The sequence below is a fragment of the Apis cerana genome, linkage group LG3, assembly GCF_029169275.1.
Source record: "Apis cerana isolate GH-2021 linkage group LG3, AcerK_1.0, whole genome shotgun sequence".
NCBI lineage: Eukaryota > Metazoa > Arthropoda > Insecta > Hymenoptera > Apidae > Apis > Apis cerana.
In genome coordinates, this window is record NC_083854.1 from 7,736,032 (window position 1) to 7,750,729 (window position 14,698).

Genomic DNA, 14,698 nt, shown 5'->3' on the forward strand with positions numbered 1-14,698 from the left:
TTCAGGTTTAATTGCGTAACTCTCTCTCTCTTTCTTTCTCTCTCTCTGCGTGAAATTAAGAATTCCTTGAGAAAGACTCGATCTCTTCCTCCAGAACGGAGGAAGGAAGGAAATTTGGTTTCGTTGATTTTTGTGAAGAGTAAGAAAAAGAAGGAAGAAAATATCGACGGATGATATTACGACGAGTGATGACGCTTATTAAGCGTTTGATAGCGTAATAAAATTACAGAAGAAATGCAAAGTATGAGACTTAGGAAATAAGTTGTTCATTTATTATTCATTTTTGAACGTTCTAATGTCAGACGTAGAAAGTATATATATATATATATGCTTTCAGCTTTATAACTAATAAATTTTAATACTTCCGTATAGTAATATTCCCTCTCTCATATCTTCATTGTGAAAGGATTAAAGAATTTAAATACCGTAGTTAAAATATGCCAAATAAGCGTCATAAAATTTTTTTCATATGCGTCTGCATTTCATTCATCCCTTGCTCTGTCAACAACCGAATAAAACGAATATATATATATAGAAGTCGTAAAAATCACGAGAATACCGCGTCCATGTCTAAAAAAATATCGTAAAAGCATTCCAGCTACTTTCGATAATTGCGATTTACGTTTGTTGCTCGATTGAGAGAGAGAATTGGAGGGGAGATCGTTGGAGGTGTGAGGCAAACGATGGAGAGATAATCGGGTTTGACATTGGTGTGTTTGATCGGTCGGCTGATTAATGAGAAGCGACTTGGATCGGAGGCTTGTTGAACGAAGGCGTTCGCGGGATCGATGATCCCTCTGTTTTGTTTCATTGTGAGGATTTAACGATTGTTAGAGGGACGTTTGAGCGGCCAGGTATATACGGTAACTTGTCAGGAATAATACGGGGTAATTGCTATTTATGACGCGGGGATCACGCCAGTTGCGTAAACACGCGGCGTTCGTAAACACTTCGGAACAGCGTAATTACTTCACACGATTCCATTGTAATAGCGACAACTGCTCTCACACCTGTCCAATGATTGCGCCAATATTCCTCGAACATCCTGAACGAGCCTCCTGATTGAACACGGAAAACCAAAATCTCTCTCTCTCTCTCTCTCTCTGCTTGGAAGCAGTTTTAATTCTCATCATTGTTCGTTGAATCTTCGCAGACTGCAGAGATGTTAGGAAACGGATCGAGGAGACTCTATATAGATAATTTTGAAACGTTCGAAATTTCAAAATCGAAAATAAAGAAAAGACGCGGGGAAAAACGGAGAGAGAAATTGGCGCGGCAGCGCGATATAGGAGGGAAGTGAGCGAGGTCCGCGAGAGTGATTGTAGTTATCCGCGCGAGTCGGCTCGGTACACGGACGGTACACGCTCGCGTCGAGTGGTAGGCTCGAATAGTTAAAGGAACGACGCGGATGGCAGGGAGTGAAAGGCCCACGCCCGTGCCTCGGGCACCTCGGCAAGGGCGACTGGCCCCTCAGCACGCGCGCGTACCCGCACAGAGACACTCACCTACTCACGTACACGTGCTGGCACACGTGCAACAGGCCATCCACGAACTCAGCCGCGAGCTCCTCTCTCTCTCTCTCTCTCCTCTTTGCCCTCTTTCTCCCTCCTCCGTTGCCCTCCCTCGATCGCCGTTCTCCGATCCCAGAATCCCAGAGTTCTCTCTCTCGTTACGAGCCACATCTGTGCGCCCTCTATCCTCCTCCTCCTGCATTTTCGCACGTGTATCGTACGAGGTATATTTTATTAACGCTCCTCGATTTTTCTGGCAACTCCTTGCTTCTTTTTTACGACTTTACCCGCGCGGACGGATTAAATAATACGGGCGAAGCGGTGCTTCTTTCTTTCGGGTGAATGTTGCCGCATCGGTTACGTGGGACGGTCGCGGCTGCGGTCGTAAATGATGCTCTTTTGTAAGTTCGTATGACAGTGAAAGGAGATTTGCGCGGATTGTGTCGATGCCGCGATTAAATAGATTCGGGCGTAGCTGCGGTGTGGCCGGGTATCTTCGGCCAATGCATCGATCGAAATCATCAATCGATCGATTGCGCAACCAACGCTATCGGATTATAGCCGCAGATTCCGACACCGTTTCGCATCGACCGTTCCGTCCGTCGCTTTAGACGACAATGTATCTCCCCCTCGATAGATTTGCGATCAAACTTTCGACTCGAGATCTTTATCCCGTGTCATCGCGACGAGACGCTCTTTGTTTTGGATTATTCTTCCAGGCGAGATCGTAAAATTGGAAATCCATTCTCCTCCGGACGAGGACATATCGAGGATATCGAATAAAGGAAAGTTTGCGCAACCGATCCTCCACCGAAGCAATTCATCTGCATAGCGGAGTTTCATTCAAGCGATCTTAACCGCTCGACTTAAAGAAATTCCAAGATTCCATCTCTAAAAAGAGACGAGGATCAATTTTCCAACGAGTTTTCATTACGATGCCTTGCGTAATCCTTTTTCTTTCTCTCTCTCTCTGCATCTGGCCACCGATGTTCGGTGACGTAATCGTACCCTTTAAGCCGAGTCGATGGAGATGGATCACGGCAGAGAGGAACGGAAAACCACGTGCGCCGCGAGGCGGAGGGAGGAGCACGTTAAAAGCGGGCACAAAACTGTACAGCTTCCCAGCAGATGCGCCATCGGGTTTGCGCAATGAGGGAGCAGAAGACGCCCGATGTTCACGTAGCTCGATCGCGCGGAAAGGCGAAGAGGACACGTTCCCAAGCCGTATTCCGATCCTATATAATGCAGTCGTCCCGTCCGTCCCGGTTTAACCCGTTACCGCGTTCCAGCAAAAATCCAGACGCGCTTCTTACCGCTTCTCTCTCCGCGTAATCGTGCATCACATCCGGATCGATGGATCGGTCGCCGCGCCCTCGTTAGCATATCGATCGAAATCGGCGGACGGCCAATTTTTCTACGTCCGACTATGACAGAATCCGGTCGTTTATATATCTGGGATATATGGATTGTAATGGATCGTTGTTGGGCTCCCTAATGATCCCTCGAAACGATCCAGGCGATCGAATTTTTTTAATCGTCCGACAGTCTTGCGACAGTTGGAAGGGGAGCGGCGATCGTGGAATGGATTCGACTTCGGAATGGACGAGGTGATTTTTTTCAAGGTGATCTCGAAGATGCGGAGGACGTTTATGATAAAGTAAGAGGATAAAGTTACCCATCCTCTTCTCCTTTTTTTTTTTGTTTTTAAAACGATAAAGGCGAGCGACTTTATTCGCAAAATGGAGGGAATTTACGGAGGCTGGATTTGAAAATAATCGAGAACAGGAGTTTCGAGGATGTTGGAGAGATCGTTCGGGTAACGAGTTAGTTGTTTACAGGAACAATCCAATTTTGCAATACGTTGGAACAATGAAGGCGAGTGACTACTGCCACATTTGCAAGCTAATGTATAAAACCGATTATAGATCACGGATATGAAAATGATTCTTTCAAGGCGCCTTTTACTATATATCTCGTCCCGAGATGGTGGAAGACCTGATTTTTTTTTTTGCTGACCACGTTTTCACGCGTGCCACGAAGATCGATCGATCGAAAGCAGAGAAAGAGGGACGAGGGGAGGAGGGGAGATCGATCGATCGATCGATCGGAGATCCTTGATCGCCGGGGGCGTCCAGACCAGGAGGTAGCACGGCCGATCACGGATGAGAGTGGGTGGAGCCGTAGCATCGTTGCTCAACGAGAAAGAAAGAGAGAGAGACGATGTCCTCGAGAGTTATCTCGATAAGAAAGGCCATCCTAAGGACACGCCTGGCTCCGAGAGAAGGAGCCGGATAACGATCGAACATCGTCTCGCTCGGCTCGTATCGGCACCGATGCTTGATTTCCAAACGTTGCCACCGAAACAGTCGTCTCCTGATGCGCTTCGCATCGACTTCACCTTTGAATCAGGCCGTGAGATGATGAGTGGACAGAACGAGCCAAGGGGAAAATTTAATTAATTACTTCGCTAATTTATTGAAACGTAATAATAATCGCGATTAATTACGATGACGAACGATCGAATATGAAAAAGCGGATCTGCTGCGAATGAATTTCAAGTACTTTATTAAGCGATTGCTTAATAAAGTAAATTTTCTCGATATCTTTAACCGGTCACAACTTTGGAACTCTTCAACTTTGGACAACAAAATTTACATTTTGAAATTTGAAAATTGAAAAAATCTTTTAATTGGTTCGCGTAGTTATTATTTGAATAAAAATTGCTGAAGAATCGTCTAACCCAAGTTACGCTTAAGTTAATAACATTTATTAGATTCGTTTTAAATAAATCAACATATTCGCGTACCAGCCAGGCTGTGTCCCCGTTGTCCATCGCGACGAAGACTTACGGCTAAGTCGCCGAGGATGCCGTTACGCTTCCGCTTAAGGATCAGCTAATGCCGGCCATCCGTCTCTCGTTCCAATCCGCGAATTCATTCGTCTGTGACCGTCAACGAGGTCGTTCGTGCGTCAAACGAAGCACAAGGTAACGATCCAGCCAGGTAATAGTCGTGTCGGATGCAAAACACGTCCATCTTCGATCACGATATCGGATCGTTTAAAACGCGATATAAGAAAGGTACAAAAAAAAAGAAAGGAAAAAAGGAAAAGAAAAAGAAGAAAAAAGATGGGCGGGAGAAGAGGAAACCAGTTCGATATATATATATATACAGTTGTAATAAAAAGTATTTGCATATTAATTAATACTATTTACATACTAATTATATTGAGTTTTGTATCGTATTTGATATTTTTATGCGAAGAATTTCGTTGAGAAGTGAGGGTGAAATAAATAAGAAGAATTAAAATTATTTCTTTTAACAATACATTTATCCTTGATTTGATTTAATTACCGTGCAAAATGTTGTTTCAACTCTTTGTTTCGTACTTTTTAATTCTTATTTTTATCGCGCTGTTTGTCAGAATATATTTTCTTTTTTTTTTCTTTAGTCTACGTATTAAAGATTTACCGAAACGTGACAGAGCAAAGTGACGATATTTAACGGACGAAAACAGATTTTCACCTCGCCCGAACGTTCACAATTTCATAATATTATAAATTCGATATAAATTCATCGATACTTTACGGTACGATAAAAATAACAATCGCAATAAATAATCAAACTTTTTCAATTCGATCATCGTTTCCTCGATATGACGCGGTTTCACGAGAGAACACCTCTTACGTAAAAAAGAAAAGAAAAAAGAAAAAGAAAAAAACGAGCGATCCTCGACGCGGGTTTTCACCGTTTTATAAGTCGCCGATTGTGTATCGTCACGAACGAAACAGGTGGCGAAAGGTCCTCTTATCATCGGTCCTCTTACCTCGTTAACTTTCAGCCAGAAACATTTAACAGCGATAATCTTCTCTCCTCGAGTGGTGGAATATCGAAACGTGGGATCGAGCAGACGCGACCCAGACGAATTCCGATCCACGAGATCGATACGAAAGAGAAGCCCATCTGCTCGATCGGCTCCACCTCGTCCTCGTCCGAGGAAGTAACGGAACACTGTCCACCGGAATCCTTAAGTGATTCTCCCTCCCTCGATGGATCGTTGATCCCTGGAAATGTAGATCAGCATCGTTCGTGGGTCGCCATTAGAATGCCTATTATGCCGATACGATTCGTCTATCGCATGGACGGGTGTAAGCGCTGCAGGTGGACCGCTTCTTATCCTCGAGATCGGGGAAAAAATGTTCCATTATTTTTAATTCGGAATATAGCCGGATCGAAAAAATACTTGCGTACTTCGATTTCTCTGGAAATAAAACTTTTTGTCGAGGAATGATTACGTGATTAATGCGACGTATATGTGTGTGTGTGTGTGTTTTTTACGCGGAAACAAAGTGTTTACAAGTGTTGTAATATAAAATGTATAGATAAAAAAAGAAAGACGAGGATTTGGTACGTAGAATGATACGTGGAAGAAATTGTGAATGGAAGAATTCGGGGAAAAGATTTTGTTGAAATAATATTTGCAGAAGTAATTTCGAAACGTTTTGTCGATGGTATAAAAGTAAAATTATATTAGAAATTTATCGATTTATAATACGTACTTTAATATGCATCGATGTAGAATTAATTATGTGCGAATATCAATATTAATTTTGTATCTGCACATTTATAATAATTACAAAAACAAAAATTTAATTAGTATCGATCTAGCATGCAAATTGATTGATATAAATTGACATGTAAATCTTACAAATCGTTATGTAAAATTCATCAATTTTCTTTCATCGGGACGTCGATCGGATAATCGATCGCGTTAATCGCAATTTTTTTCTTTAAATTGCTTTTCTTGCTCGAGTTTTTGCTGGTCGAGTTGTAATCGTGACGATTTGACATTATCGAATTTTTCAAGGAACGGGGAAACAGTAAATTATACGATATCACGATTATCTGTAAAGAATATACATTATAACAAAAAAATAGAACAAAAAAAATAATTCTATATACCAAGATTGGGAATGCTGGTGTCATCGTCGTTCCCATGCGTTCTCTTGTTCCAATGCTTGTTGTTGTTCCATCGCTGCGTCAATGTTCGTGAAAAAATTATTCAATTAATCGAGCGGATGTTGACGGTTGAGCAATTTCTTGAGAAATAATTATTATCGAATATCAAAGTGGAATAAAAGTAAGAGAGATTGAAGATGTATAAGATGTATCGTTGTTATTTGCGTGACAAACGCTATATATTTATCGCATTCTCGTAAGAAAAAAGAAGTTTTAATGACACATAATAACATAATTTTAATGGCACAATTATCACAGATAAATAGTCACATATGTATTATTTTCCAATCGGTAATCAATGCTTCTTCAATTTGCATAAAAGTGCGCCAATAGCAAACAACATCTTCCAACTTCTACTTAATATTTTAAAATTATAAAGTATTCGATGTAAAAGATACTACGTTTCCTCCACGTTTCAATGTATCTAGCGCAAGAAATACATAAGAAACATCATCTTCTCAAGAATAAATTCATCCCCTTTTGCGATATTTCTTAATTTATATATTTAATTTCCGTCCTACGACAATTTTATTCTTAAAAAAAAACACAATATCTCTTATTTATAAAAAATAAATCCATGAAAATTCATTACCTCTGGTTTCCATCCAAAAATAACTCTCCAATTCTCCCAGAAAAACTCGTGTACACATATATATATATATATTTATCTCATCCTCGCCAATTTCTGCGAGAACAAATTCATCTCGATCACGCCTCTGCCTTTCATCTTCCGCTAGGATCGCCGATGAGTCACGGTCGTCCGCGGCGTGGCTCTCTATTAAAGGTCTTTTTTGCCGTGGCGCGTCACAGCCGATCTCGGCTGGCACGAGGCGAAACGGGACGAGGTAGCATCTCGTCCAGCGCCGTCTCGTTCCCTCTTTTCCCCCCCTCTTCCTCTTCTTCTTTTTCCTTCTTTTCTTCCCCTCCCTCCCGGGACGGAACCACGACGGGAATCCTCGAAGCGCGGAACCACGGACGAGGAAGCAGAAAACGAAAAAGAAGGAAAAAGAAACCGGTTCGATCGATAGAGCCGCCATACGTGCAGGAGGAGAGGGATTGTCCCCCTCGGTGCAGTACACGTAGCCGTGTATAATGATAGACTCTATCTCTCGGGAGATAGTTCTCCTCTGGAGAGAAGGGGTGAGGAGAGGAGGGAGAACGAAAGAGAGACGAAATTAAGCCGATCGGCGAGCCATTTACGAGCGAGAGAAGGCCGATGGTGGCGGGCGATGGTTCACGGAAATCGGAGCAGGTTTCGGCGACCTTGATGTCCGCCACGATGACGTCTTCGTGACAAAAATCCAAGATTCGAGACGGAACGATATGGCGCGAGATGGATCTCTCTTAGACAGGATCGTATTTCGAAACGTTTTCGCTAGATTTCAAACGGATTCGATTACGCAAATATGCTTCTCGTTTTCGTTTAGTACCGGTTTCCATGACGGAGAATTCGTGATTCTTTTTCGAGAAGATTAGGTATTTTAGGTCGAATTTTAATGAAACGTAGTTTACATACGTTGCGTGGCAAGGATCGTGAGTCATGATTTTGATGGATCGCGAGAAGATCTTGGCTGTTGGAGCAAGTTCGAGGAAGAGAAATTTCATTGGATTATTTGTTTATGATATCTGAGAAGAACGAATAATAGAACGATGGGTGGAACGATGGGAGAAACAAAAGAGCAAAATTGCATTTGGCTAATTGGTTGGCAGCCTTGGTTGCTTATTGCACAATAGTAAGAATATCGAAGGAACTTTCAACGCTAGCTCCATTACGTATACATTGACAGCCGATTGTCGATCGATATTCACAGAGGAAATCTCTCTAATTACTCGGGGTGTAATTGGGTTTGAACTTAGCCGGGGAACAATTGGACTCCTTTGCGCAATCGGGATTACATGATCGAGATGATCATGAGAAAAGTCCATATTCATTGGTGAATGAACGGTAACCTTTGTATTACCAAGATTCCCCGCAAACTTTACGCGCGATATAGACTTTTAATACTCAAACAATCAAACCGAGGGAATGTCCTTTATTTAAATTTCATTCTCGAAAAGTCAAAATTGTAGGATCGCAATCTAAATATATTTTTAAGAAAAAAAGAAAAAATCTCGAGAGAAATCTTGGAATGTGGAAAATCCAAGCGAAGATCATTTTTATCGTTCCACTCGAAAATGATAAAAAAAAATCATCGTCACTATCATCACCACTATTTTCTTCGACAACGAAATTCGAGGACCATAGTGCGATCGCCTTATTATCGGGCGAAAAGAGATGGAAGATCCTTGCTCGTTGGATGGAGGGAGGTCGCGGAGGTCAGTACCGATTGGATCGGTGCAATTTCCACGTAGAAAATCGACCCGCGTGCTGCAACTGCAGCTTCGACCGGTGGCCCCGTCGCGAAAGCTCGAAAGAAGGGGGAGGCTATGATCGACGAATCGACAAAAACCCATCCTGTCCCTCATCCACGATTTATCTCGCCCTTTTAAACCTTTTACCTCGGTACTCGATCGGTAAATAAATTATCTCTGGCAATTACGCGAAACGGCGAGTCTCGCTTCTCCTCGCATTTTCGTTTCGGAAATGCGCGGAATGCTCGGGATATTACGTTACTTATGTGTACCGTTCGCATACCGAGGAATGCGCACGTCTATCCTGTCTCTCCCTTAAATTCGAAAAGAGATAGGCTGTTGGCGAGGAATTCAAATACGAGTTTTAAATAATGGCACGTCGCGTGCAGGAATCGAACCTACACGTTTCCTTTTTACTTATTACTAATCGCCTGTCTAACGAGTTTACCCGAGAGATTTACCTTAATCGCTACTCCCACGACTGATCCGATTCATCATATTTTCGTTGCAAATGGTATTCCATCTTCCTCTCGTTTCCTCGCTTTCATTTCGATCGTTCCATTTTCGTGTGTGTTAATTCCATTTGTAGATGGATAGATTTTTGGAAGTATATTTTCAATTTTACAGGATAATCGAACCTTGTTCAATTTTTAAATAGAATTCTGTATAGGATATATTAATATTCGTGAGACATGTTCGATTTCAATATTAAAACTCTTGATGTACAATTCGTGCATGTAATTGGAAATATATTCCACGTATCTTTTGATTTATCGATCGATATCATCAACGTTTGCAAAAAAATTGTTTCCAAATTGCGTCTATCTAATATTCTGCAAACGATCGAAAGGAATTTATATCACGCTCGTATGAGAAAAACATCGTATTGGACGAATCTGGTTTTCCTGCAATTCGCGCCGATTCGCACCGATCCACTTTCCAAACCCGATGCGATACAATTTCTCTATATCCTCGTCTCTATCTATCTATATAACCGCGTGCACTCGCCGTTGCGTTATCATATCGTCATCATCGTTTTACTTTCGCAAAAATCCAGTTCACCGCGTTTCCATCGAAACGGATCACTTTCCCCGCGTGGAAGCGTCAACAACATCGGCTCAGCTGACCACAGACGCGTCCACGTAATCCGCGGTGGAATATTCGCCGGGGTAAGGCGAGCCGACAGGCCTCGAAGCGATCCAGAATCTAATCCAGTCGGATGCCCCTGGGCTTAGAAAGGCGTGGTACCAACGGCGAACGTAGGAGAGGATCGTGTCGTCACAGGCTGAAGAGGACGGTTGCCGAGCGTGTAGGTGGAGAGAAGCGAATCCGCGTTACGTTTCGACTCTCTCTAATTGGGTCATATCCACCGATTTCGACTATTTGAAAATGTTCTTGGAAAATTTCTGATTCCATCATCGATCGTATTTTTAACACGTTCCAAATAATCCGTCTATCTGTTTGAAGAAAGATCGACGCCTCGAATACACAATCCTCGATTTATATTTCGATTAAATGTTCGTACGAGTTAAGAAGAAGAAAAAGGTGAGGATCGCATAAGAATCTTTACGAAAGAATCTCCCTCTTTTGACTTTCGATTCGAAATCTTATTAAATCTTCTTCAACTCGAACCAATACAACTCGATCACCAATCTTCCATGTATCTCAAATATTATTAAATACCTTATCTAATTTATTATCGGTCGTCGGTCGAGTCGATCGAGGGTGAAAGTTTCATTCCGGTTGGACGTGGAGGCAAAGGCGGGTCTTTGTGCGAAATCGTGGCCGCGCGAGGAAAACGGAGGAACGTTCGAACGGATCGAAACGGGACACGTGGCCTCGTGACAAAAGGAAGGACGGTAACGCGGATTGTGCCCGCACTCGGGCGGAGGCAAACACAGGATCCCGCGATGACGCCTCGTCATCGGACGATTCGATACGCAGAGCGATCCTGTCATCGAGGCGGGGAGGAGAGACGACGAGAGCGAGAGGAGAAAGAGAGGCGAGAGAAAAGGAGGGAGGGAGGCAATGGGCATTGTGGCGCGGTGATGCAACGCAACTCCGCCCCAGTTACTCGCGGAGATCTCGCCATGGAGCGAGCGGAGAGGCGAGCGAGAGGAAGAGAAATAGAGAGAGAGAGAGAGAGTATGGACGCGCGGTTTATTCAGGAGGAACGAGCCGATAACTCCGCGCGATCGTTGCTACCTATTCATTATTTTGCTAAACGTCGATCGGCGAGGCGCCAAGGCCAGTGGATCGTTCCTCCAGCACGGCCATTGTTCCGAAATATTCGTGTGGTTTAATGAGCACGCGTGGGTGGCGCTACGATCGCCCTCGTTCGATTCGACTAAGACTTTGCTCCTTACCTCTTCGCAACCGAGCGATAAAACGTGCACGCTTTGTGCGAATGGGTTCAGAGTTCATCATCGTGTTTCCTCGGCTCACTCGTGATTTTTCTTTTTTTCGTTCGAACAGAGTTCGCCAGAGTTCGAATCCATACATTTAACATTAGGATGTTGTGTATGTAAATATCCGTTTTACGTATAAATGATCGCAATTAAAGTGATGCGATGAAAGAACAAACACGCGCGATTATATCTCTTCTTCGATACGAGTATTAATTTTGCATCAATAATCGTAAAGGAAAAAAAAAGAATATTAGATCCGATTCGACCGTTCCAATTATTTATTTACTTCGACGTTCTTTGCTCTTGTTTAGTTAACAGGGAGCTCACTTTATTGAATGATGAAATTACAAATGTACCTGTGCCAGCGAGAGAGTAACGTTTGAGCGAAATCTCATCAGCGAAATGATGATTCGTAGATGGTCACGTTTGATTTCTTCCATGTACGAAACCTCGACTCCGGTCCAGATTAAGATAAATTGAAAGCGATAAACGAGCGAGACGTTCTCCGGAAGTTGACGTGTGCGCCAACCCATATACCGTTGGGCCGTCTATTTAATTAGAAGGGGTGTATATAAATAGGCGCGATAACCGCGCAACAAACAGACGATTCGCTCACTTGGGTTGCTCAATGCCGGATCTAACAATAAGAGAGACACCGAGATGTAGGAAGGTAATTCTAGGCTGCACGATACAATTATCGTTATTTACGCTCGGCTTTGATACTCCACGCGGAACAGGCTACAATTTCAATTAATTTCAATACCGTTCTTGTATCAATTAGACGAATCCTTCGCTTCGATCAAAGAATATTAATCGTCCAACGATATACACGATCCGGCTATTTTCTTCGCGATAATTTTAAATGGAATTCTTGATTGAAATTTATAACAACGTAAGATAAAATTCGATCGGTACCGACACTTCACGAATGCAAAAGACTCGAACGCTGCTCGATTCGAACTCGATCGAGGCTTAAATGAAACTTGAAAGATAAGAAATAATACTGGAGCGTCATCGTGCAACTTTAATCTCTGGAAACAATTTGGAAAAGAAAATTCGATCGATCGACGGAAGAAACTCGTTACGAAGATCGATGCTTGAAATACGAGATCTCGGATGGAAGAAGCGTGGTTTCTGGTTCGTTAACACGGGTCACGTCGCTGCACGGATTACGCAGCTGGGGGACCGAGGGGGCGGAAGAAGGCAAAGTAGCGATAAATTTAGTCGAACGTTAGAACCGAATCGCGCGCGCCAGGACTAGGTGTAGGCGGTTATATTGCCTGCGCGGCGACCCACTATAGTCTATTGCACGCCGCGAAGCAGTAAAGGAATTTAGCCTTATAAATCAGCAACATGACTGCACCGCGCCACACCTTTCCCTTCTTGGGGCAATCACGAGTCGTCACCGTATCGGCAACATCCCTGCCTGCTTCAGAGCCTCGCTTCCATCGCCTCTTCGCGCACTCGATTACGAAATGCACAGACAGATTTTTCGATAGATATCGACACAATTCCGAATCTATTGAGCTTTGACTCGCGTCGAGCTTGTAACTCTGAGAAGAAAGTGTAACGTGTTTACGTTCGGAAGATATATTAAAAATTTGTTATATGGGTATTTTATCGAAATAAATTTCTCCGATTCTGGACGATTCCGAATAATAGAGCAAGAAACGATTGATTATTTTCAATATTTTTGTTTAAACCCATAGATCGAATTTGAGTCATTCTGATTCAACCTGATCGTAATTACCAACGAAGAAGGAGATCGCGAGAAAAACGAACGAATTTAGCAAATTTGTGCGATTCGACGAGATTTATGTTTCTGATGACAGCGATACAGATTTAAAAGAGACACGAAGAATATCCAATATCTCGAAATCGTTATGCGATGATTCGAACGTATTAAATCGTAGATTTCTAGTTTAAATTTCGAATGGCGCGTATTTAAAGTTCCGTGGTTTGATGTATTTCAAGCTGGAAATCATTAACTCTCGTTCGACAGCCGGCGTGGGTAGCGCGACGTTTTATTCGCCCGGTTGGAAAACTGGACGCATAAAACGTTCCTAAAAGAGAGACGGTCGCGCTTAAGCAGGTCGATTTTTCCCGTCTAATCGGCCACGTAAATGGAAGAAAATCGATTGCTCGCCGCGGAAATTACGATCGTGGGACGTCCCTTTCGGCGTGGAAACGAGAATCTGGGACGCGACGAAACGCGAGGAAGAGCGGGCTGCGGCCCGGAGGGTAGTAGGAAGATTTAGAAAGATTTATCGTTGCACCCCGAATGAGCGGTGCACGCGAGCACGAGGAGCACGCAACGGTCGTTAGAAGAATCGGCGTGGAACGGCCATCTCGAACGAACCGATTTCCTCGTATCGTTATTTTTCCATCGTCTCATCGTTGCAAGAAAACGTCGAGAGAAACTCTGTGACTCACTTCGCTTCGGATATTAATTTCATATTCATCCTTGGCTCTGGTCGACTCCGTTGAATCATTTTATCGTTGAATTAATATCTCTATATTTATTTATCCAACGATATTCGATCGGTTTTTTTTTCACTTCTTCGAACTCTTTTCCAAAATTCAAGGAATCGATTTTCTTTCGTGGAAGATGATCGTATTAATAAATTTAAGGAAAAATTGTACGTCTCTTTAAAACCTATTATCTTTCTATTAATTTAGAATATCGATCTATATTTATTTATAGGATATTTGATCGTTTTTCTTTCATTTTCTCCCAAAAATTTTTTTCCAAAATTCAAGGAATCGATTTTTTTTCGTGGAAAATGATCGTATTAATAAATTTAAGGAATAATTGTATGTCTCTTTAAAACCTTCTATTATCTTTCTATTAATTTAGAATATCGATCCATATTTATTTATACGATATTCGATCGTTTTTCTTTCGTTTTTTTCGAACTCTTTTCCAAAATTCAAGGAATCGATTTTCTTTCGTGGAAGATGATCGGACGTACATCTTCTTAAAACCTTCTATTATCTTTCTATCAAAAATACGATCCATATTTATTTATACGATTTATATTCCATGGTTTTTTTTTCATCTTTTTCCAAAACTTTTTCCACAAAATTCAAGGAATCGATTTTTTTCGTGGAAGATGATCGGGCGTATTAATAAATTTAAAAAAATTGTACATCTCTTTAAAACCTTCTATTATCTTTCTATCAAAAATACGATCCATATTTATTTATACGATTTATATTCCATGGTTTTTTTTTCATCTTTTTCCAAAAACTTTTTCCCAAAATTCAAAGAATCGATTTTTTTCGTGGAAGATGATCGTATTAATAAATTTAAGGAAAAATTGTACGTCTCTTTAAAACCTTCTATTATCTTTCTATTAATTTAGAATATCGATTCATATTTATTTATACGATATACGATCGTTTTTCT

The 14,698-nt window shown here is 42.0% G+C and overlaps 1 long non-coding RNA gene across 1 annotated transcript; it reads right to left on the bottom strand.

The window, feature by feature from the left end:
- Positions 1–3,510: 3,510 nt before the first annotated feature.
- On the bottom strand, positions 3,511–8,600 carry LOC133665860 (uncharacterized). Its single transcript, XR_009829284.1, has 3 exons — positions 7,122–8,600; positions 6,473–7,046; positions 3,511–6,415 (listed from the first exon to the last, which is right to left on the bottom strand). It is a non-coding gene; the product is annotated as an uncharacterized LOC133665860 (long non-coding RNA).
- Positions 8,601–14,698: the final 6,098 nt, after the last annotated feature.